The 26981-nt window shown below is 35.0% G+C and overlaps 1 protein-coding gene and 1 pseudogene across 8 annotated transcripts in view; one reads left to right on the top strand and one right to left on the bottom strand.

The window, feature by feature from the left end:
• EYA4 (EYA transcriptional coactivator and phosphatase 4) overlaps positions 1–26981 on the bottom strand; it is a 315711-nt gene that overhangs the window by 233809 nt on the left and 54921 nt on the right. The gene's annotated exons all lie outside the window — the stretch shown is intronic.
• On the top strand, positions 1634–2997 carry LOC140526825 (proteasome subunit beta type-3 pseudogene; annotated as a pseudogene).

The following is a 26981-nucleotide window of genomic DNA, read 5'->3' as shown; positions in this document are numbered from 1 at the left end:
AATCACATCACCTCCTTGTTCAACAATCTCTAGTGACTCCCTATCACTTCTAGGATCAAATAAAAAAATCTTGTGCTTGGTGCTCAAAGTCCTTCGTTATTTGCCTCACTCCCATCTTTCCAGTCTTCTTATACTGTAAACCCCACCACATACTCTGTGATTCAGTGGCACTGGCCTCTTTATTATTCCTCCAAGACTTCCATTTCCCAACTATCAGCATTTTCACTGATTCCTCTCATACCTGAAATGTTTTCTGTTCCTCACTTAAATTCCTTCAATTTCTTGCTAAAATTCCATGTTCTACAAAAAAGCCTTTTCTTATCTCTTTTAATATTAATACCTTCCTTCAATTCATTTTGTACATTACCTGGTTTATACACAGTTGTTTACATGTTGCTACCTTCATTAAACTGATAGCTCTTTGAGAGCAGAGTCTGCTTTTTGTGTGTTTGTCTTACTTTCTTTGGATGCATAGCACTTAGTATAATCCCTGGAACTTAGTAGGCACTTTATAAATGTTATTAGCTGAGTCATGCAGTGGAAAGAGTGCTAGACCTGGAGACAGAAATACTCATCTTCCTGCATTCAAATATGACCTCAGACACTTACTAGCTATGTGATCCTGGAAAAATTCACATACCCTATTTGTCTCAGTTTCCTCATCTGCAAAATGAGCTGGAGAAGGAAATGACAAACCACTCTAGTATCTAAGCCAAGAAAACTCCAAATGGCACATGAAGAAAAGGGCACAACAGAAAAATGACTGAACAAAATAAATGTTAATGATTGACTGATTTGGTAGACTGACTTTGGCCTATCAGTTCTGGGCAGTTCCAGCTCAGTAGCCAATCAAAAAGTTTTTCTCCACCAGAGTCAAACATACAAGAAATATATTAATACCTGTACATCTTTGGAAGTGACAGGCCAAGACCCTCAATGACATACTGTGTATCTGGAAACAAGCTTACCAGACCTGTATGCTCCTAGGACTGGAGCCCCAGTGGCCAGACCCCAGTTACATAGACAAGATACTTCCCATACCTGAAGCACTATAAAAGTGCCTACTACTATTGTAAGGATAAATGTCCATTGAAAATAAGTTAGAACTGCAATACTTAAATGTATTCTTAAAAATAAATACAACAGATATTAGAAGGATAATTAGATTTGTTCTAATTATTATAAAATTGAAATTCTGCAGATATTAAAGAACTACAGTACTTCAGTATCAATACTGAACATGAATATTCAATATATTATATTACAATAACACCTCACTGATAAGGGAAGTATATCTAAAACGTCACAACCAACCACAACCTTCTCATCTCGCTAGATACTTTGTCCATTATATCAAAAGTATGAAACACCCCAATAAAGAAGAAGTTCATGATTATTATATACTGTTTACCAGGAAGTAAAATCAAGATTATAATCACTCTAATGCTCCCCTTAGAGAAAAGATATCCAAATTTTTCTTCAGTGAATAAAACTTGAGCACTAATTGTGTGATATCATATTTGACTGAATATCAATTCCCTATAAATAAGTCCCTTTCCCTTTTCCCTGCTTTCAGTAGGTTCTATACATATCATTTTCCCTCTGTCTAGGGAGCGACGTACTTTCATAGAGATATTTTCTGAGACCTCAAGGTCTTGGAGTGCCAGAATTCTGAGCATCTCTTTGGAGGAAGTGATAAAGAATTGTAGGGTTGGCAGATGAGATAAATTAATTCTTCTAGAAAAGAAGGAGCTCAGGATGGTACCGACAGCTTGCTATGAGGGCTGGAAGATTTGGGGATTAGTTGTGGATCCTTGGAGGACCTCTCAAATGCTGGCACTATGTCTATTATGTCCTATAATGGAGGATCCGTCATGGCCACGAAAGGGAAGAACTGTGTGGCCATTGTAGCAGACAGACATTTCTGCATCTAGGCCCAGACAGCAACCGGAAGATCTTTCCCATAGGTGACCGCTTATATATTGGCCTGGCTGGACTCACCACCAATGTAAGACCATTCCTCAGCATCTCAAATTCTAGCTGAATTTATATGAACTAAGGAAGGATGACATATCAAGCCTTGTGCCCTCATGAGCATGGTAGTCAACTTCCTCTATGAGAAACGGTTTGGCCTCTATTGCACTGACACAGTCATGGCTGGTTTGCAACCTAAGACCTTTGAACCCTTTATTTGTTCCTTGGACCTCATTGGCTGCCCCATGGTGACTGATGACTTTGTGGTCAGTGGTACCTGCTTGGAGCAGATGAATGGGATGTGTGAATCCCTCTGGGAACCTGATATGGAACCCAAGCACCTCTCTGAAACCATCTCCCAAACCAGACTGAATGTTGTGGATCAGGTTTTTTTGTCAGGAATGAGGGTGATTGTCCATATTATTGAGAAAGAAAAGATCACCACCCAGACACTGAAAACACAGATGGACTAACCTCCTCCCGCCTTTTCCTTTCTTAGAACCCATTAATTTTTTCTTTAAAACATTAAGTAATAAGCTACCTCTTCAAAAAAAAAAAAAAAGTAGCTCTATTTCTTTCCTTCAAAATACATGCCTGTCTTAAATATAAAAGAGAAAGAAAGAATCAAACAATAAGTTTGGTGGTCTATAAATAGATACTGTGACATTGAACTAAGGACTAAATTGACATTTGAAATCAGTATTTAATTTTGAACATTAAAGCTAATGTCAATGTTAAATTTAAATATACAAATTAGCTTAAGTTAGAGACTCAAACCTCAAATGAACATATTTCCCATGTTTTACCAAAGGAATTTATCCACTCACAAGATCAACTCCTCCTCAGTTCCTTAAGAAAATACTGTATAGTAAAGCTAGTTTAGAAATGAAGTGACAATACGTTGCTGCTGTGGTTCAGTCATGTCTGATCCTTCATGACCCCATTTAGGTTTTCTTGGCAGAGGTACTGGAGTGACTCGTCATTTCCTCTACAGTTCATTTGACAGATGAGGAAACTGAGGCAAACAGGGTTAAGCAACTTGCCCCAGATCACAAAGTTGGTGTCTGAGGCCACATTTGAAATGGAGAAGATGCATTTTCCTGACTTCCAGTCTGGCATTTTATCCACTAACTGCCCATGACAATGTAAAACTATCGTGTAAATAGGCATGTGGTTACCCTCATTGAATTGTGATGTATGGCATGCTCCTGTGTTACTTCAAGGGCACAAATCGATGTAATTTGCATTTATATAATCAAATTCATTCATAAATTATTTTTCAATAATTAAAAAGCAATGGATGTTAATCTTTTCTAGTGTTAACTATTTGTTGAGAACTAGGCAAAGTTGGCAGGTTTTTTAATAGAATTAGAGGGGTTTTTAGCTTACAGAGGTGAGAATTAGCAAGAGTCTCTTCAACAGGAATACAAATCATGTGCTTACATACACAGTGACATCAGCCAAAATGAGTTGTATGAACCCTGGTTGGGTTTGTATGACACCCTATGGAAAAGCGTAAGTGCTTTATGGAATGTGGACTGCATAGTCTCACAGCTTGCTTGAGTTAGCCAGACCTTTCCGCTGACACTTCTAAAAACACTCTGTTCCTGTTGACTTTACATGTCCACCCCCTCCTCTTTTTTTAAGTTACCACACTCTGGTTGCCAGTATATGACCAATATGGGACTCCATTGGAATATGTAAGATAGCTTTTTAAGAAGAAAATTCTAAACATGGAAGAATAGTTAAAAAAAAGCTACTTTTATTTAAAAAAGAAGAAAAAATCACATATTTAATGCACATTATAATTTCCATCCTAGTTCAAACCTATTGACTTCTTGTTCATGTCAAGACTCAGTTTAAAATTAAACATTTGTTGATACAAAGCCCTACGGGCTTACTATAACTTCCCCAAATATCTTCTGTTTTTGCATATTCTTTCATATTCCTTAACAAAGAGTCACAGAATTAGGCCTGGAAAGGACCTCAGAGCCTACCATCTTCATTCTATAGTTGAGAAAATGGAGGTTCAGAGAGACTACAGAGTAAACAGTAGAGTTGAGATTTGGACCCAGGTCAATTGACTCCAGAACCAGTGTTCTTTCTTACATCACACATTTAGATTTTTTTTGCCTCTCTTCACTCTCCTCTTATCACTCTTTGAATAATAACCTTTTTTTCTCTCAATTTTCAAAAAAGTGATTGCATTTGAGTCTACTGAATATTAAAATATCATGTAAGAATATTTTCTTTCTTAATTATTTTCATAAAAATGCTTTTATTGACATATTTCAAAGGAGATCGTATCATCTCAGTTTTAAATTAAAATCTTTATTTAAAAAGAGAAAAAAAAATTTCAATGCTTCCAGAAAACCCTTAGCTTTAACACTTGATGGGTTTCCAAAAACACTGGGAAAATATTCTATAAAAAACAGGCCTTGTGGTTGCTGTCCTGAATAATATCTGCAGACTCCCCTGACTACACAGCTGTGGAGGCCAAGTGTGATTTAGTGGCCTGAAAACTGAAATTCTGTGCCGCCTCAGTAATCACAGATCTTTATTGTCCAGGGACTCCACTAACTAAGTTCCAGGAGACTGGCTTCTTTCCATGCGGGTGGATTTTCCCTCAGCATAGACACATGGTTTTTGCCGAGGTTAGCTAGGGAAAACTAAAATTTTGTTTTGAATAGAATGTTCTGTTTAAGTTGTGTTATAAAGGTAGGGACCACCCAAAATTATTCACCCTTATTAGATCAGTGGGAAAATGGGGTGGTTCCCATGGCTCATCATGGATTTTTATTTCAGCTACTAATTTCAGTTGGTTCAGGTTTTCCTTCAGCAATTGCTGAAAGCTGTGGCAATAAGTTATTTTGTGTTAATTGGATATAAAAAATATTTTTGTTGTTGTACCTCTCAAATGCTTTGTGGGTGTCCCAAGTATGAAAATCAAGCATTCTGAATGGAAAATTGGTGTTCTAGAATTCAGATCACTAACATCATGTACAAGAGTTCAATTATCTAGTAGTCTGCCAAAAATAAGTAAGAAAAATGAAAATTAGGCATGACATCCAAGAGATAATAGTGCTTGTGCACATCCAGAGAACTGGGTTCAGTACTGGGGGCCACATCTTACATAATACATTATTAAGATTGGGAATGTCAAGAGGAGAACAAGCAGGGTGGTGAAGGACTTAAAATTAGAACCACACGAGGACTGTGAACCTGGTTGATGAAACCTTCAAGCACCCTTCAAGAACCCAAAAGGAACAGTGAAAATGTTTATTTTTCCCCTGCTTGGCTCCAGCGTATGGTACTAGGAATAATGGGTAAAAGTTTCAAAACTGTATTCTCAGTCTTCCTAGTTACTAAAGTTATTCAAAAGTGGAATTTGGGAGGTTGCAGATTTTTCCCTTGAGGTCTTTAAGTCAAAGTTGGATGACCAATGGTCAGATATATTATTAGAAGAATTTTTTTTCAGGTATGGACTAACCTAGATGGCTTCTGAGATTCCTTCCAACTCTAAAATACTGTGATATTCAAGTGTATGAAGTGTATGCATATTTGAAACACACCATAAATGAGGACTAATACCTCTCAATTATTAACCACACTAAAGGCATATAGATAATTCAGAAGTCTTTATATCTGGCATTGTGGTGTTTTCAGTGTAGCAAACACATTAATTAAGATTATTTTATTTAGAATAAAATTAAAATATTTTATATTCCTTAAGGTCACACAAACTTACAGAGGTTGGGGGGGACTAGACAGGGTTTAGTAATAAACCCAGTAGCAGGGGGAAGTTAGCATGCGTACATATAACATACAAAGTGGTTGTACATAAATACTGAAATGTATATCCATGTATGATTGTATGTATTATTCCTACACTTTTTTTCTATGGGTAACAATGTCAACAAACATAAACTCACAATGTATTTTGAGTATTCAAGTAAAGAAAAGTGCCCCAGATAAGAAACATTTGTTTTTCAAACTTGTCATTTTAATATGTCTTTATTTCATTTTCTTCAACTCACCAAAGGCAAAGATTTGTTTAATTATTCAAAACTGTATGGAGAGAATTAACAATCCATTTTGACGTAAAATATGCTGTACCTACTTTTTTTTATCTTAAACTGAAGAATTTTCACAAATGGCAAGGATTTTTTTTTTAATATGAAGATTCTTTCCCTCTTACCCCTATTCAAAAAACTGCCCTGCCAAAAATTCAGGTATTTTAACAAATTCTGTGGAAAGTATGACTGAAGTTATTTCTCCACAACTGAAAAGTCAGCACACAAACCAACTTTGATGCTTAATCTCCCTTAGGAAAGAAAACAAACAAACAAAAATGAAGGTCTCTATAGAAAGAGAATAATTTTTTTATGAATTCTTACTCTGAAAAATACTATTCTCAAAGAACAGTACTAAATGTGGAAATAAAAGTTGATAAAAAGTTCATCAAATAATTAATAAAAATAATATATACAAAGATTAAAAAAGTAATCAAAGTAAGAGAAATACATGCATATTAAACAATGTAACACACCTAAATATCTTGCCCCGTGAAACACCTAAGAGTACACAAGATTGCACTAACCATGGATAACTATAAAAATTATAAATATTCATATTGCAAATATGGATAAATATATATTTATTATTTGAATATTCCAATTTCATAATGGCCAATATGCCAGCTTTGTGGGGTTCTAAGTAGATATTTAAGGGCAGCTAGGTGGCACAGTGGATGGAACTATGGGTGTAGTCAGGAAGATTTGTTTGAGTTCAAATCTCTCTGATGGAGGTATAGAATCAATTAATAACTTCATGGATATGATATATAAATAAGATTATCTATCCCCTGAAATGTGAACCTACTTGATTGAGTCAAAAAAGGAAAGCATCGATTGACTAACCAAAAAGGAAAACCACACGTCTGTGAACATTAGAAGAATTTAAACTTAAAGAAATTTTAGCAATTCTACAGTCCTGAGGGGTCCAGCCTGGTGGTGGAGAAATGATGAATAAATATTAGCCCAGTATCGCACAGATAGTATATATCAGAGGTGGACCTGAATGCCATTTTTCTTGACTCCAAAGCCAACTCTCTATCATTATACTGCTTCGCCTTACAAGGTACTGAGAATAGGAGAAAAAAGAAACTGTCCAGGCCCTTGAGGAGCTCATACATTCCATTACAAAGTCAGTCATAGATTCACAGGAATAAGTTGTTATAAGCATGGAAATAGGAATGATCCAAAATCCTACAGCCTGCTCTATAAGTATACGGAGCAATGGGAAGAAGAAAGCAAAATTCAGCTTCATTGCTCAGTATGTGAGGAGTTTGTGTCTTTAGAGATGGTTCAAGATTGATGAGCAATGGACAAATGGTGATAATGATACCTGAAATCATAACAAACTCCAGCAGAGTCTATTAAACAATGTCACAAACAGCAAAGAAACCAATTAAGCCGTAGGGAACTGCAGAACCACATCCAGGATTTCCATTTTCTTTCGTACTTGAGGAAAGTGGCAAGAAATGTGCCTTCCTTGACATAGGTGTTGGGACACTGGGGACATGAACATGAAGCCACTGATGAATAGGTGGCCACGTGGGGTAAAATGGAAATAGGAAGGGAGGAGTTTACCCAAGACCATCATCTGGAAGCTTTTTTATTTTAGCTAATTATTCTTGCTAACTAGGTGCTAAGCTCTGCTGTTTCTGTGCTGCTGAAAGACTGTAAGTGCTGTCAGCTCTCTAAATTTGGTGCTCTCTAAATTCAGTGCCTTGGGACGAAGCTCCAGTTGCCCCACCCTATTTATGGCTCTGGATAATTGTACAGGACAAATGAAATGTGAGCTGCAGGGGCAGATCTGGGTTCATCCAAAGAAGAAATCCAAAAAGGAAGAACAAGGATAGGACCTTGCCATCTAGAAGGAAGAAGAGACAACCTATTATGTGGAGATGTTAAAGGAGATGAAGAATGCTTTTCTTAATATTAATATTTTGTTATATAACATTTCACAAACTATGAAGCTAATTTTAAATTTTGTACTTAACTAGCTGGAAATCACCACAGTCTAATTAAGTGATTCTTATAATAACCAATTCTACATCTGTTTTCAGTCTATATATAGGAATGAATGAATTGCTTAACTAATATAAAGCATCTGCCACTAGCAACACAATGAAAAAGTAAGACAGTCCCTACTCTCAAAGAACTTATATTCTAAAAGCATTACATATAAAGAAATGGAAACCAGGGGAAGGAGTTTTGGTCACAGGTATGGTGAGTCAAACAAAAGGGAAGTAAATTGTCATATATTTTCCAGAAGAGGTTGTGAAATTATGTACCTCACTGTCATGGTAGATGGATGGCAAGGTGTCCTGGATAGATTGATATGAAGCATGACCTAGGGCCAGCTGATACAGTAGGTTCTGTGAGTTTTATCTCACTCATTCCCTAATCAGAATACCCCAGCCCCAAGGCAGGAGCTCCAAAGTTGAATGATTAAATCTTTGGGGCTGAAGGTCAGGATCTCTGGAGGTCTAGCTGAGAAGTAACAGGTGGGAAGAGGGAGCAAAGGGAGGTCAGATGTCAAGATGTCCTGATAGAAGTATGTAAAGCAGGATTGGGGCCAGCTAGATGGAGTGAGTTGAGGTTTTTTTTGGTGGTTGTTTTTTTTTTTCTCCTGCAAACTTGAAGCACAGAAATTGTACTCATTGAAGTATAAAAGTAATCTTCAAACATATTTCTTATTCAGCAAAGTCTTAAAATCAACTGATATTGTCAACCAGCTTTTAGTCTTATATCTGAATTGTACAAATCTATTCTTATTTAATATCCAAAGAACAAAATTTCTATACCATTTCTACTGGATGTTTCATTTTAACTTTTGTACAAAACTGCAAGTTAAAGATAAAATATTAACCTTGGAAATTATAGTATTTAAATTAGTACTTGACAGAAAATAGAAATTTTATGAAAACATATCCATGAAATATAGGAGGGCAATAATCAACCTACTTTAATATGAATTATTAGTAGTAATAGTAGTAGAAGTAGCAGCTTCAGCAGCTAGCATTTATAGCTTAAGAATTTGAAAAACCCTTTACATATCTAAAAAGGGCAATGATTTGAAAGGGCCCCCGGGAATGAAATACAAGGATCCTCACTTCCACCTTGCCATTTATTTCTCATATGACAACTCTATGAGACAGGTCTTATTATTATTCCTATCTTATAGATGAGCAAACAGTTTCTTAGGTTAAATATGTAACCAAAGTGACAACTGCTAGAATTTGAACCTGGGCTCTACCAATTATAAGTCTGAATACTTTCAGCTGTAATCACATACATTTGATAAAGTTATATTATTTTCAAGTCAAGTTCATATGACAAATAAGACAGAAATGACAGAGGAATTAGATAACAAGGAATTATTATTTGTAAAGAGCTTAACACAATACCTGGCTTGTTTCCACTCGCATCAATTCATTCTTGCTACTTCAGATTTAATAAGTGTTATGAAAAGCCTTATAAAATAACAATGAACTCTAAATTAGCGAATATCACATCTATGTGCTAGGTTTTCACATATATTCCTTGTCCTTAATTTTTCTGAATAATATTGCCTCTCACTGAGTGGTGAAATAAATCTACTACTATGAATATAGTCTTCCCCTTGCAGCATCAATAGAAAAAAAAAAACAACAGTAAAGCAAGCTCATTTTTAAAGACTTTATAATTGGAAGGAATCATAGAGACAAATTATTTCATTTTAAACTTCCTTTTCCATGCATTTTCTTGTGTTCTTATGAAAATGTGATTACTAACTACTTTCTCTCCAGTCTTGTCCAATTCCACAGTCTATGGTTTAGTAACCAAGAATAACCTATAAAAACTTCCATCAAGATTTTTCCTTGAACTATCAGAGGTTTGATTTTGTAGTCCTTCCACGTGCCTAACCTCACTTGACTTTCTTGTGCCAAAAGACTGAAAGATCCACAAGTGTAAAGCAAGAAAAAGAGATTCAGTTTCAAAGTAAACATCCATGTTAGCACATTATCTTATTGCGGTAAATGGTTTTATTAGTCTTTTAATGAGGTAAGAAACTCAGCATGGTAAGATAAATAGAAAATTAATGAAAACCACCCTCAAAGGTTCGGGCATGGAGTTGCTTTAATCAGAGAGGGGAACAAAGACTCATTTAAGTATCTCTTCATGGTTTTAAAATGTAGATGTGCTTTTATGTTGACAGGAAAAGGCATGCTTCTCCACTGTACTTAACCATAAATATAAGCAACTTAAAAGTGCTCACTAAATCATACTTTTATGAAGTGAAATCTCAGTATCTTCTTGAAAAAAACCTCTTCCATTCAGTTCACCATTAGAAACATTTTATCAGTTCCAGTTAATTTTTTAACATATGAAGCATTTAAATTTGAAGCAAGTGTTGTAGGTGCTCTAACCCTGGAAATAAATACTATGACCATCACTATATATTTTTCCATAACATAGAAAAAATATTACAAGTTTGTAGTTCTAAGAAACTGTAGTATTGGAGGGGAGAGGCAATGGCCCTGATTTAGATTTGTGAAGAACTTCTTGTGGTCGCTGTGGTTGTTTAAAGAGTGAGAGGAAAACAGAGGTTAGAAAATTAATTAAATCTCAAGGATCCAGAAATTCCAAATATAATATTGATTATATCTACATTCTCTTCTCTTTAGCTAGCACTGTTTTTAATCATATTTTAAATATTATAGAATAGAAAACTTTATAACAAAAATTAGTGTCAGAAAAACCTTCTTTCTAAAAGGTCTAGAAGAAAGAAATCTATTTTCTATTAAAATTGTAGGATATATTTTGTAAGTAATAAAAAAATTCTAGGTTCTACTATCTTATTGAAATTCCTTGCTCTTCCAAAAATATAACCATATTTATTAGGTCTCGCAAAAATAATATTAATATCAAATTTTTATAAAGTACTATAAAGTTTACAATGTACTTCATATGCATTATCTTATTTGATTCTCAAAAGGACACAATAAAATAGGTTCTATTACTTTTACATGTGAGGAAAATGAAGCTAAAACAGTTAACTTGCCAAGAGTTACAAAGTGGGTAAATATTGTCTGAGGCAAGATTCAAACTCAAGTCTTCCAGACTCAAAGTCCAGCACTCTATGCACTACTCCACCTAGCTTCCCTTGGGTAGAAATATGTGTGTGTGTGTGTGTGTGTGTGTGTGTGTGTGTGTGTGTGTGTGTGTGTGTGTGCGCGCGTGTGTGTGTGTATGTGTGTGTGTGTAGAAACACAGAGAGATACACAGAGAGACAGAGAAGCAGAGACAAACAGAGACATAGGGACAGAGACAGGGACACAAAGACCGAGAGAGAGACAGAGAAAGAGGGACAGAGACAAAAACATACTTAGTGAGACAGAAAGAGACAGAGAGAAGAAAGAGACAGAGAGAGATGGGCAGAGACAGAAGGACAGAGACAGAAGGATAGAGGTCCAGGAACAGAAACAGAGACAGACAGAGAGCCAGAGACACACACACAGATCTTTGTCTTTGGTTAAAAGTGAACAAACAGCATTCAAAGTAGAATTATGGAAAGAAGTTTAAGAGGTTGGAGCAGTTGGCATCCCTGGGGCCATTCTTGGATACTATCTCTGATCCACTATTTATTTTTTAAGTGTTTTAAATCTATGTCCTTCTGAGTCTGTCATGTGCAAAAGGGATAAAAATAAAATGTACTTATTGCTAAAACACTTTAAGCTCTGTGGATAAATGTCCAAGATGTGTATTAAAAAATAATGCAATAGTCATTGAAGATAAAGGGATATGTTTTTATTTTAAGATATCCATTTCCAGTATGATTTTGGCACAATATATGCAAGACTCTTGAAATTCTTAGAAGAGGCAGTAGGCCTGAATTTAATCTCTGTAGACCACAAGAAAATCTAAATGTAATAAATTTTAACTTCATTGATTTGGCTCTTATGAAGTCCAAAGTAATGTTGTGATCTATTGAAAACACTGAAAACCTCTGGGATAGAGTACGGATGTTGGAATTCTTTCATACTATTGAAGAAATGATTCAGGATATGGAGACGTGCTATGAGACTACTAATGAACCTTGGACTAACATTCATCATGGACTGAATTCTGGAACAGCTTTTGCTTTTTCCCAGATGGTGGCTTAAATATATTTCAATCTATTGTGGGCTTATATGGTACATGACAGAAGATCATTCAAACACAATGTCCCAATTGTGTATTTGTTTTTGTTATAACACTTACTGTGTATGCAATAAATGCCCCACTACAAAAATAATAAAAATGTTTTTCTTATACATAAATCATTCCCCACTTTTTAGAATGATTGGAAGTGTGGATTAAATACATGTGATGTCTATTTAAAAAAAAGAAAGGTTACTGGTGAGGATCCCTGTCAAATCCTGTTCTTTTACAATGATTTAGGATTTCATGTGCTAATGAGCCATGTTTAAGTTCTTATATTTTGTTTAAGAAAGTGGATTAAATTTTTAGAGTATTCAGAAATATTTAAAACATAATTATCATAGAAAATAGTCTAGCCGGGGAGAATATGTCCTTATTTCAACATAAATTTAAATCTACAAACGTAACTACAAGATGAGTTCTGTTTGCAAATTAAGTCAAGCACAATTTTAATTGAATTGAATTATTTTCTAAGTATTGTAAATTATGTGTATTTGAATGTGTTATTATTTGAATGCTCACTTTTCATGTCAAAAGAAACAAAAGTACAGAAAAGAATAAATAAATATCTAAAGAAATCTTTTAAAAAGGTATTTCTCTTTCCCCACTGATCTATTTTATGCATAATTTATTTTTAACTATTGTTTGTGTTGCATATGCATGTGTCTCATATATTTATCTATTTGTCATTCTCTCTGATTATCAAAACTCTGATATCATATTTATGAGTTATACTATTTCATAATCTCACAGCATGTGTGATATGATGTCAAATGTGGAAGCCTTGGGAGCTGAGTCAAATTTCAGCAGAGCTTACAGACAAGCAACTCACAAACACAGCTGAATCTGACCTTGTGTAATGGCCTAATTTAAACAGAGGCACCTTCTCTTGGGAGTAGGGGGAAGTCAGATATGAAATACTTTTCAGCATGCACTGTTCACATATTACAAAATGGCAGAAGTACAGAGTTTTAAGAACAATGTTTAAATAAATCTCCTGAATTAAAATATTAAGGGCCCAATAACTCAGTGGTGGAAAAGAAAATATTCTTTCTCTTCTTGAGGAAAATATTTTTATTTGGAAGCAACCTGCTCAAATGAAGAAAACAATTTATACAGGAAGAAGGATAGGGATGTGGAGTCAGAAGTCAAAACTTATAACATTAGGAGAAATTACTAGTTGTGCAACTTTGGGCAAATTATTTTACTCCTCTTGGTCTGAGTTTCCTCATTTATAAATAAAATGAACTGAACTTATTCTAACTTTAGAATTCTATGACTCTACAAACTTAGCATATCATTCACACTTAATTTGTGTCTATATGTGGTCAGTTAACTGACCATATATGACCATAAAACACAGCTGGCTCTGTCTACTAAAACTAATCTTTACAGCGGAGTTCCATGTAAAAAAACAAGAGAACTCTAACTTATTGCCAGTATTTAAGATTATTGATGAAAACTATGCCAACTGAACATTTTGATCATCAATGAAAATCATTTTACTTATTATAATAAAATAACATGAATAATTGCAGAAATGACATCATGAGTGGAAATATAGCACTACATGTGGAATAAGTGGATATTAATTCAAACACAGTCTCTACTACTTACTACCTGTGTGACTTGGGAAAGTCACTTAAATTCTCAAGACCTTAATTTCCTGATCTATAAAATAAGGGAGATAGAACTCTGATTTGCCTTATAGTCTTACATCTCCCCATTTCATGATCCTTTGATAAAGGATGAATGTTTCCAGAGAAGAAGATGGATTGGTCACACATGGAGGGTGAGGGATAAGAGAGAACATCCTCAACACTAGAGGCTAGACCTACTAAACATGAAAATAAACAGACAAGGTAGCTAATAAAATTATCCTACAAGACGAGACATGGTGAGCTTCCACTTGAGCAGGGGAATGAGTAGCCGCAATGGTAATAATATAGATCTATTACATCATGTAATATCACAGTATTTATTGAAAAACAAATACAGAAAAATATGAAGAATTCAAAAAAGCATGGGAAGACGTAGGAACTAATGCACAATCATCATCATCATTTTCAATGCAGAATCAGGAAAACAACATGTAAATTGATTTCAACAAAGTAAATAAAAAAAGAAGCAAATAGGCAAAAATTCTAAACCAAAAAATTGTATTAAGATAATGACTATGGTTGACCTGAAGAAGAAATGAGAAAATGCACTTTCCACCCTTCTTGGCAGTGCTGAGGAACTAGACATGTGGAACATTCCATATACTGGCAGACTCAGTTGCTGTGTTGATTAGTTTGTCTGAATGGCTTTCTCCACCACCACCCCCCTTTCTATTTTCTTTTTTATAGCTAGGGAGGTAAGAATGATAAATTTTGAAATAAAAGTTAAATATAAATAAAAGATACCAAAAAATTAAAAACAAAGAGAAACTACATGATGAAGCACAGCATAGGTGGTAGGCATTTAATATTTGTTGAACTGAAAAAAGAAATTCGTATAGTAGTCTTTCTCAAGGAATGCAAATAATAATCACATTTAGGCAAATCACCTACACATATTTGAATTTACTTTGTTATTTTGCCATCACATAGAGTAAAATCAACATACCTCTTCCCTTTACTCTAATTTTCATGAAGATATATAACATTTTATCTCTATAACCCTCCCCACCCCCAACAATCAGTCCAAAGTCACTGCAGCACTTGTTGAACTTTGGAAAGTCTTACTAAGTAGAGTTGAAAAGACAAGATCTTTGTCTTTGAATCACAAAATATTAAGACTAGAAGAGACTTTAAACTCATGTGAATTGGTCCAACTTATATTTTACAGCTGAGAGCGCCTATTCACAGAAAGCTTGTGACTTACCCAAAATGCCACATCTAATAAGTGACGGAACTGGTTTCCAAAGAAGTTATGAATGCAGATGCCCCAGACCTGCAAAGACCTGATGAAGAATTCATTAAAGAGATTGCAGAAAAGATATGGGTAGCCCTAGAGAAATCTATTCCAGAAGGTTGCTGCAGCAATACCAGTTCAAGCTGCTGATAAACTAACTCATCTCAGAACATCCAGTACACACCCTCTCAGCAAGAGGTAGCTTTCATTTCTGGAGCTAAGCGATGAGTTATTCAGATGGTGGAAATGCAAAAGGATTCAGTGTTTAAAATTATTCATCACCATCATAATTTTCAACAATGAAAATAAGAAACATCTCTTGGATTACTGTAACCTAGATGCTGGGGTTAGGAAAAGGTATAAAAAGTAGTTCTTGCCCTCAAAGGACTTAAAATTTAGTTAGGAAGACATATACATAAAAAGATCAATTAGAAAATTCTAGAGTTTGAAGGAGGGGACCTTAAAGGTCATATCAGGCAATGCTGTCATTTTACAGATAAGGAAACTGAGGACTGAAAAGTTTAAGCAATTTGCACAGAGAGTTTGTCTTACTGTAGAACAGGACAGGATCTTAGAAGTCATCTAGAACCAATGGTTTCAAACACAAATAAAGACAAGAGCCATTAATATATATATGTATAATATTAAGAAAAATTGTTATTATTATTGTACAATTGTATTAATAAGTAATTATCAAATTGTGATTTAGGCTTTTCTCTTATTTTCTTTCAAGGTCCAACTCCTGTAAAAGGTCAATCTATCTCTGAAGCACACATGGCTGGTCAATGAAATTACTCCCAGCCATCAAGAGATATGATCTTCAACCTTGGGTGGGACCCTACACAAGTAGGAGACTTAACTTCTGTTTAGGGCATACAGAACCCAGTCTGGGCAAGTCCTTACTGTGGGGAAAGAGCTCCTGTCCTTGTATCCCTCCCATGAGAATTTAGGGTGACCCAGCTCATGAAGGAGAAACCCAGCCAGAAAGGTCTGAATGGAGATGAACTCCCCTGTCCAGATTGATGAAGGCTGTTAAATCTCATGATAAAGCCTATTTCTCAGCAGGAGGAGCTGCAGTCTTCTAGCCCACCTCCTCATTAAATGTCTACCAATCAGGGTTGATTTTCACTTGTCAGGGTCATTCCCTTTCACAAAGGTACTTAAGGCTCTCAGGTTCTCTATGGGGTGAGGGGGTCTTTGGTTACTGAGAGAAACCATTGACCATCAATTAATAAATTGATTGCTGGCTAGCCTGATTAATAAATTGATTATTAATTACCCAGAAACCCTGTCTCAGAATTTTCATTCATGACAGTATCCCTATGCACCATGTATTGACTTAGTTTCAAAATGTAATATCAATTATCTTTAATTGTATTTTTATTTATTTTGTTAAGTATTTCCCAATTACATTTTAATCTGATCTAGACCTCCAGCTGTGCATTTGACACCTCTGATCTAGATCTATCCTTCTCCTTTCTCAAATAAAGAAACTGAGGCTTGAGGTGGGGTGGTTAAGTGCCATGTCCAAGATCACATTAGGAGCATATGGCAGAGCTAAGGATTAAAACCCAAATCCCCTGAATCTCCATAATCCCACTTCAATTTACTCCTTCCTCTATCTCACACTACAGCTAATACTTCTAGCTTTTATATTCATTAGCTATGTGATTGTAGACAAGTTTTATTATTATTAATCCTGAATATATTTAATAATTATTATAATTATCAGGAACGTGTGCAGAGACCACTTTGCGTAGTATCACAGCATTATTCAGCAAGTGTCTTAAAGAGTCACTGGTGGCAGTCTCAAAAATTGATTTTTCTAACCTATAGCACCTTAAGCTTTTAGGAAAAAGACCTACATTAATCTAATACTCAGTTAAAAAATATTCACTCATACATCTTGACCTGTGTCTCATGCATGCACACAAGCACTAAGAAGACAAAAAATTGTAACTTTTCAACTTATGCTTTCAACTTCCATTGTATTTGGGTTGTGGAGAGAGGGTGTCAGTTCCATTTTAACACATTTTGGCATTAAAAAAATCAGAGAGATCACACAATTCCTTATGTACTTCAATTATTTCATGTTTGCTGAATTTGACAATGCTTCTATTACCTGTCATATCTTACTACAGGGACAGCTAAAATTCCCTCTCATCTTCACTTTAACCTAAGTTGTATAAACATTTTTGGGAATCCAGATGCTGATCAAACCAGTTAGCTTTGTTCTTTTGTCTTGGTTTTAGTCACTGTGTGGAGAAGTGCAGTGGAGAGGGACTGTGGTTCCATAGAAAGTCTTCTAGGCTTTAGACGTCATCAACAGCAGTTTTAAATTTTTTTTATTTTTATTTTTAGGAATAAAAGATTGTTGTCTAAGTGTCCTGTTTGCCCCCTTTCTCCTTTCTCTTAATAGTCAACACAACGGGAGGTCATTTTAGATTTCAGTTATTCTGCCGAATGAATGTGTAACAAAACCCTAGTATCTTCCAGCTGAAGTTTACTGGAGTGGAGTCTAGGAAGTGTGGGTGAATGGAGATTCACTTAGAAATAATTTTCAAATTAAAATACTTAAGTCATAGTGTTTCCAGTTAAATCTTTCCAGGATTAAATGCCAGAAAAATGCATGCTATACATGTTGAAGAAGTAGCCAAAAGGGACAGCCAAGATTTAAGCTAAACTGTTTTATCTGGACAATTGTTTCAAATATAGGTCATAAAGAAAATGCATTTCATTGTATGTGCATTTATATAATCAAGAACTGGTTTTAGATTAAATCATTAAGAAAAGTAGAAAGACCTATCTTGCATATTAACATCCACATGGAATAACACATCTATGTGTGTAAAAATGTGTATATGTATGTATATATAGTTAGAAAGGACTTCTATTTCATACAAAATACAACTTGATTCTTCTAACAACATGGTGAAGTGTCACCAAGTTTTTCTCCACTTCAGAATCTGAGTTGGAATCTTCTCTAAGTCATCTATCTCCTACATGAACCCCTGTGACAAGTCATTTAAATTCTCTCTGGGTCTCACTTTCCTTAAAAATAAAATGAGACTTGGATTAAATGAATGCTAAGATTCTTTCTAGTTCTAAGTTTAAGATTCTGTATATTTAATTATTTGTGTGTGCCTAAAGAATTGATCCTCAAGGAAAGAGTTTGGGTATCGAAACAAACTGTTACAGTCTTCAATAGTCATTTACTTTTGTATAATAATACTCCCGAATCTCTACATATCTCCTTTTCTATAAAATGTACTTCCAATCTCAACTGGTTTCAGGAAGTGTTAGCAGAGGAGGAATAGTAAGTGAGTCAGAGGTATATATTAAAGAGAGGGAGTCAATATTAATTTTTATGCTGGTACTACTGAGAATTCAGGGAGGTCTGGTACATAAAATCTAAATAGGAAAGGAGGGAGTGAGGGAGGAAGGAAGGAAGGAAAGCAGGAAGGTAGGCAGGAAGGAAAGGAGGGATAAAGGAAACAAGGGAGGAAGGAAAGAAGGGAGGAAGAGGAGGGCTCATTAAGCATTTATTATATGTGCCAGGCACTCTGCTAAGTGCTGGGAATACACATATAAGCAAAAAACACCACCAGTGTCAATATTGTAAAAGTGAGATTAAATCTGGAAATTAAAGGCCTATAAATATAACTTCTATGCCTGGGAAAATACTGTAAAAATTCATAATAAAAATCAATGTTCACAATCTTTAAGAGTTTGGAATACCATTTCTGTACAGTTTATAACTAAAAAAGGGCTAAACTTCTATACTAAATTGGCAATCCTCGTGAAAAGGGAAGGAATCTCTCTTTCTCTCGTACACACACACGCACACATACACGCACACACACCTGTCACTGTCTCACTCTTTATAACTCTCTATGCATATGTATACACTAACTATACATATATACATAATTTCTCATGAGCTGCACAATTTTTTATTCTATATGGAGGACATAGCTAGTTGTCTATATAAGAAAATATGATATAAAGTTCACAACTGGTTTTGTAAAGACTGGTAAGAGGATCATGCCTACCCAAAGATGGATTGACGCATCTGTTAGGGCTGGGAAGCAGGGCACAGAATGAGTGTTTTAATTCTTGTCCAGGTGACAGAAGAAAAGCACACATAAAATCAGTAAACAACCCTTAGTTACTTTATGGAGAAGGTGGCTAGAGACGGAAGGCAAAATAAAATGGGTTTAAATAAAAGAATGAATTTAGATAGAAAACTCTGAGAAGGACATTTTGTTAAAAGAACAAATTGTATCAGTATAGGATTATGTATACGGTCAGCAGAAAGAGAACCGTGTTGGCTAAAAAAACAATCATGCAAAAGTCATGTTAAGCTTGAGTCAAAAATCCATAATTAGGGAGTTAAGTCCCAATTGGGGAAAATAATGAATCCCCTAAAGTAGTGACATGTTTTCAAATTTGCACTACTAGAAGCTAGAATTATGTAAAATGTGATTTCTTACAATACAATAGGAATATGCAATGCAAATTCAAATAATGTGATCACTTCAGGGGGATATATTATTCACGCTAATCAAGACTTAACTGCACAAAGAATACTGGAACTATGAACCCCCACTCTACCACTTAGTTCAGTGACAATTCTCAGCTTTCACTAATAACAAAATCACACGCTTGATAAAATATTTCAAGGACTTTGCTGATCTGCCAAGTATCCCACCTCCTTTTGCACACTGGCTGGTGCTACACTGAAGATCAACACACTTAGGATCCACCACATATAGACTTCTCCATTCCATTTTCCAAACTTTGTCCATTACCATCGCATGGGTCATAACCCTACAAAACTCTGCTTAAAACTCAAGCCCCCTATGAAGTCTTTCCTTAATAATCCCCCTTTCTTGCCTTACCTTTCTCAGCAGTGAGGTATCTCTACAAGTTGGTCACTGTAGAATCACAGAATATTGGAATGGGAAGGGAATTTAGAACATTTGCTCCAGTATCTTCAATCAGTTAATAAGCATTTATCAAATGTTATGCGTCAGGCATTGTGCTAAACCTTGGTATTACAAGAGTCCTTGCCCTCAAGGAGCTTAACTTCTAATGGGGAAAATAGCATGCAAGCAACTTTGTGTGTTACATAAATAAAGGAAAGAAAAAAAGAAAGGAAAAAAGAAAAGAAAGACAATCAATATCTCTTTACACAAATATGATATATATGCGACATATGAAAGAAAGAGACATACAGAGACAGAGACCAAGAAGAGAAGGAGGTGGGTGGGTGGGAAATGGGCCAGAGGGTTAGATGGAATATAAGGAAACTGAAATCTAGAAAGGGTAAAGTAACTTTGTTAAGTTTGATCTTATTGAACTAAAAAAAAGATATTCATCAATCTATAATAATAATTATATAACACCCAATATGTGCCAGTTATACTAAGGGATTTGTAAATATTATTTCATTTTATCCTCACATAACTCTGGGAGGTAAGTGCTATTGATACCCCCATTTTTCAGTTGAGAAAACTGAGTAAGAGGTTGTGACTTGCCCAAGATAATACAGCTAGTAAATATATGAGACTGAATTTGAATTCAAGTCTTTCTACCTCCAGACTCAGAACTTTGTCCACTTCACCACCTAGCTGTCAAAATGTTATAAAAATCTTTAAATAGACTAAAAAGCATGATATTAAACAAAAACATTACACTAATTCATCATTGTTATCCCTTGAGGACACAAACTTCCTGAGAAAGTCATCAGTATTATACATATTTAAAGTTTCCTTATCCAGATCACTTGAAAGTGTCAATTTCAGGAGACTTCTAAGGCTACAACCGTTATATATGGCCAAAATACTCATACTGTATAGTAATATATGTCCTATTTGTTAGTGTAACAACACAAAAAATAAGCCAGTTTCATTACAATTGCAAATGTCACACAGGCTTTAAAATATGAAACATATGGCATGAAAAGTCCAAAACCCAGCTGGAATTGGCCCTCAGCAAGATGTTCCTCTGAGTTCTGCAAACACTTTACTCTTAATTTTATAGGTACTGGCAGTGTTTTGAAAGTGCAGAAAACTGAAGGAAAGTAGAGCAGATGCAGTAATGACCTAGTTATTATGCTCATTAGTGTTTTTAAAAGGTCTACCTCATGAAAATGTGCTCATAATCCTCCCCCATTCCAAACCTTTAAATCAATTAGGGAACTCTTGAAAATGATACAAGCCACTATAAAAATTTATCACCCCCAAAAGTAACCAGGTTACAATAAATTTTGGATAAATGATTGAAAGTAACACCATAAAGATATAACCAAGAAGGGTGGGGTGGGGGCCTATGTGCTAAAATAAATGGTTCTCTACAAAAGGAAGATTTATCTTCAGTCGCTTCTCCTACTAATAGTAATAGTTTTTCCTTACTACATGGGGAATTAATAGAGGATAACAGTAGGCAAGAGGGAAGACTAATAATCACATTCATTCATTAGTCTTATTGACAATTCTATTAAGCAAAATAATTTGTTAGCTTGAATAAGATCTCATCTTAATTACAAGTGTGAGTTCCTGCTAAAATTGTGAAATGTAAATACACTAGTACAAATTCAGAGATGTGACAGGTGTTAATAAATCTCCCAAGAACAGAAGATTGAATTTAAACAAATTATGTTTAAAATAATGTAAACGGAGCTCTAAGTCACATAACCCCCCAGATGCCATCTAGTACAACTAACTTAAATTAACCAAAAAAATATCTTTAGGAAGATGCTTATTAGTGTACATATATACATATATATACATACATATACATATATACATACAAACACACATATACATGGTTTTCCAAAAGTCTTAGTGTAGTATTAAGTTATTAAACTTAGCTTCAGAAGACTTTTTGGACATTGTGTGTACTGACACATGTGTTTGTATATATACACACATATTTGTATTTACATATAGTCCAGACAGATATAGATATGTAGTTACCTATGTTAATAGGTGCATGAAGATATGTGCATGCTTATATATCTATATTATACCAATACAACTTCATTAAGATTTTGAAACATCATATGTGTATGTATGTACATGTATATATAGATACAATATGCAATATGTGTAAGCATACACATACACACACACACCCCTATATGTATATATTCAATACCAGGTTTAATTTACTAAGTGTATGGCATTATTCTGGGCAGTGTAGAAAATTAATTCAATAGTCATAATCTCTTAGCTGTAAAAATATATTTACATAAAATGTACATATAAGTTATACATTAGAATTTTAAGTGCATTAAAAATGCCCATTCTGAACACACTTATTATTTAGAAATTAGGACATATTGTATTTCATTCTGTTTCCTACTTAGATATTTGTTGTTTCTCCAAAATTAGCCATTTTTAATGGAAGAATTGTATGTATGCATAGAATTACTTGTATATCTCTATCTATATGTGTGTTCTGCTGTTCAGCTACTTTTCAGTCATGCCTACTTCTTCATGATACCATTTGGGGTTTTCTTGGCAAAGATACTGGAGTGGTTTCCTATTTCCTTCTCCAGCTCATTCTGCAGTTGAGAAAACTGAGGCAAACAAGCTTAAATGATTTACCCAAGGTCATATGTGTGTATAAAACATTTTTTTCTTTTATTTAGTTAGAAAGAGTGTGAGCTCTTCTAGCTCTAAAATTCTGTACTGGCAAGTAAATACCTATTCAAAAAGAAAAGAGTATATGGCAGGGAAGAGGAGGCATTGGTGAAGGGAAGGGGGCACGATGGAGAATTTTTTATTTAAGTATTAATGGAGGGAGAGGCAAAAGTGATATTGGGATCAGACTATAGATAGGATACCTAAACAACAGAAGGTAGTAATTGTTGAGTTCAATAAGAAGATCACAAACTGTTCCCAAGTCAGTAAATAAGCATTTATTTGACACCTACTGTGTGCTAGTCACTATGCTGGTGTCGGCTTTAGTAGTGGTTGCATACTTCACCTATCTCCATATCTACTGAAAATATCTGTTACAACCTGAGCTTATTTTTAAAGCAAATATCAAAACAGAAAATACAATATACATTGTACTCCTCTTGGCACAACTGATATTTCAGCCAAACTAGCTGATTTGTTTTTCCTCAAATTCATCTCTCCTTCTCCTGCCTCTAAGACTGTGGTCCTCAGGTCTGGAATGCACTCTTTCATCACTTTTGGATCTTCTTATCCATAAAAATACTGTTTACATGTCATCTCTTAAGGGATTTTCATACATATATCATGTATATCTTACACTGGCTTGCACACAACATCCCCCAACAGTATGTAACCTGCTTGAAGGTCAGGGAATGTTTAGTTGAGTTTTGCCATGATAACCTCATAGCACAGCACAAAGTCTTGAGAATTCTTGATACGTGTTCAGTGGATTGGATTATTGAAATGGAAGGAGGAATAAAACATCCATTCATCCATAAAATACTCCAAGTGAAGTCAAATATATGCCTCCTAATATAATTTTAAATCCTTTGGGTTTTGACTTGTTTGGTCTCCTAGTATTAATCAATGCTCAATTTGTTGTCTACAATGCATATAGTATTAACATAACGAGGAACTCTAGCTACTCTTTGGGGAGTACTTGTGAACGTAAGGAGGAGGTCAGATGAACAATACATTTGATCCAACACATTACTCAGAGAAGCATATTGGTACCCACTATTTCATTAAAAATGTTCTTCATTTTGTAGCATTTGGCAGCATTTCTGTCATTGATCACATGTATGTTTTTCCATATAAAATTTAATACAACTCAATCCATTAATCTTAAAACTATTGAAAAATGAATGTTTTAAAAAGTTTCATTCACTATCCTCTCATGAGGCTAAATCTCTGTGTCTTTAATGATAGTTTAAGGGAAAGTACATAGGTATGGAGGAGAATACTGGTTCCTAAGATAATAAAATGAATTATCAATCCACAATTATATTGCTTTGCATTTAAATAATAGTTTGTATATTATTCCATTTTTCTTTGAAATGTAGATCACCATTAATTTTATAATGATAATTACTATTTACAATTACTGTTGGTTTCTTTTTCTTTGAGAGGCAATTTAAAGAAATATAGAAATTAGATTCAAAAGTAGTACTTGGGCTACTTGTTTTGCCTCTGTAGAAAAATAAGCTTTGAATCTCCCTACTCTACATGTAGTAGGGACATGAATCTTCAACACTGAACCAGCCAGCACTACCAGTCTCTGGTTGACTCATGACCATATGTTGTGGTAATAGCTTTGATGAGCCATACATAGTCTATGTCTCACCTCTACCGACTTTGGAAAGTCTCCAGAGAAGTTTTTGAGAAGTAGGCAGTGGTAATTGCATGACGACTCAGCTCCCTAAGAGGAAGATGGCAAATAGAAAGATGGTGGGGAGAAGTAACAGAGTAATTCATTTTAATTGCAGGATTCAAAAGAAAGTGTTAACTATTCAGGTGGCACACCACCCATGCATTGAGAGAGGGATGAGACAATCAGGGAATGCTATTAGCTGACTCAGAGTGGAAAATATATATGGTTATGAGTGATCCAAGCAAGAATTAATTCCCATAGAGGCCTGAGAAGAACTTTTACATGGAGAAAAAGACCATAAATCCCCTATCAAAGAAGCATTCGTGGCTTGAATGAATTGAAAAGTATCCATCAAAGCATTCATTAAGTACTGTACTAAGTCCTAGGAATACAAAGAAAGGCAAAAAACCCAGTTCCTGTTCCCCGCAATCTAATGAGGAAGACAAAATGGAAATGATTAGGTATAAACAAGATATAAATTGGAAATAATTAACAGAGGGAAGGCACTGATATTAAGAGAGATCAGGAAAAGCATCTCGTAGAAGGTGGGATTTTAGCTGGGAGCTGAAGGTAGTCAAGAAGGCCAGGATATGAAGATGAAAAGGAAGAGTGTCCCATAAAAGAGGGATAGCCGGTGAAAATGCCCAAAGTCAGGAGACAGAATATGTTATTCAAAGATCAGTAAGGCCATTGTCACTGAATGACAGAGTACATTGGGGGTGACTAAGGTGTAAGAAGACTGGAAAGGTAGGAGGGAGCCAGGTTATGAAAGGTTTCAAACACCAATTATGATTTTATATTTAATTGTTCAGGTTATAGGGAGCCACCAGAGATTACTGAATGATGAAGGGGGGATCATGAGGTCAGATCTGTACTTTAGGAAGATCTACAATAGCAAAGTGAGGATGAATTGTAATAGAGTCCTATGGCAAGGAAAGCAAGAAGCAGGCTATTAAATGGACCAGGAGTAAGAGGAGCATCTGTACCAAAATGTCAGAGGACAGAGCAGGACTTACATAACAGACATTATGAAGGTAGAATGAACAGGCTTTGGCAACAAATTGGATATGGCAAATATACAAAAGAGAATTTAGCCATTTCACTCTATGAGAGTTATAGCATTCAAAAGCTTGCAGTGTCTCTTAAGAAACAGAGGTAACAGTGGGGGAACTAGGACAACAAAGCTAAAATGAGGACAATAGCACTATAGAGAAGGACCAATGTTAGTTCAGAGCAGTGGGCAGCACCCCAAAGCAAAGGGCCCATGATGCTTCCTGGGTATGAATGATCGTGGCAGCAGAACAATGAACCATTGATGGAAGAGAGGCTGGTGAAATAGCAGTGATGGAGGGAACTGAAGTAAAGGGGAAGCTGACAAAAAGGCTGTAAATTAAAAGAGCCCTGATGGGAAAGAGGCCAGTGAAAGATCAAGAATTCAGTGAGTTAGAAGGAAGGAGAGGACAATGAAGAAGAAACTGTCAGGTAGTAATGATTAAAGGAAGGTACATCAAAGAGCAGAGCCCTAATGAGGAATCCTACCCCCTGGTTGGAGCTCCAAACCTATAGTAAGAATATAATTAATACTATACTATACAATCACATAAATTGTGTGAAATCCCTGAGGCAAGTTGGTGGCTCATCAGAAAAGGGAAAAAAGTATTTTGATTTTCAAATACTTCCTTTGGAGACACTGAACACTGACATAGTGCCACTTCTGACATATACTAGCTTTAGAACCTGGTCAAGGCAACTAATTTTTGATCCCCTTGGAAATGCCATAAGACTCCATAAGTAATGGAGAATATGCATTGATATCAATCAAAACAAGCATTTATTAGGATGTTATATATATATGTATATATATATATATATATATACACACACACACATCAGGCATAAAGGAAACAATTCCTACTGTCAAAGAGTTGACATCTATGTGTTAGACACACACATACACATATGTGTAACACATATTACACATGTATATTTATATATAATACATGTGTATGTGTATAAATATATAAATAGTATGTACATATCCCATATATAATATAAATGAACATCTTACATATAGTATATAATAAATGTAATATAAACATAAAGGGAATAAATACCAATAAATAAATTTTTATTAAGCACCTACTATGCTTCAGGTACTGTTGCAGACAAAGTCACTGGTTTAGTCTCCAAACCCCTGAAATGGTGACAGCAATACTTGTACTCCCTACTCAGTAAATCAATTTGGAAGATCAAATAAGATTATGAGACAATGTATATAAATAAGTTACTACATAAATGATATTGTTAAGCAAATGAGCAATAAGCAACATTGTTACTGCTGTTGGTGCTACTGTTGCTACTATCACTACTATTATTGCTACTACTACTACTACTACTACTACTACTACTACTACTACTACTACTACTACTACTACTATTAAACATATTTCTCCTCTCTATGATGTGATTTTATTGGGGGAGGATCTATAATTTCATTAGTGTAGAAACACTTTCCACCACCAT

This window comes from Notamacropus eugenii, chromosome 2, assembly GCF_028372415.1.
Source record: "Notamacropus eugenii isolate mMacEug1 chromosome 2, mMacEug1.pri_v2, whole genome shotgun sequence".
NCBI lineage: Eukaryota > Metazoa > Chordata > Mammalia > Diprotodontia > Macropodidae > Notamacropus > Notamacropus eugenii.
This window is presented reverse-complemented; position numbering and strand designations above follow the sequence as displayed.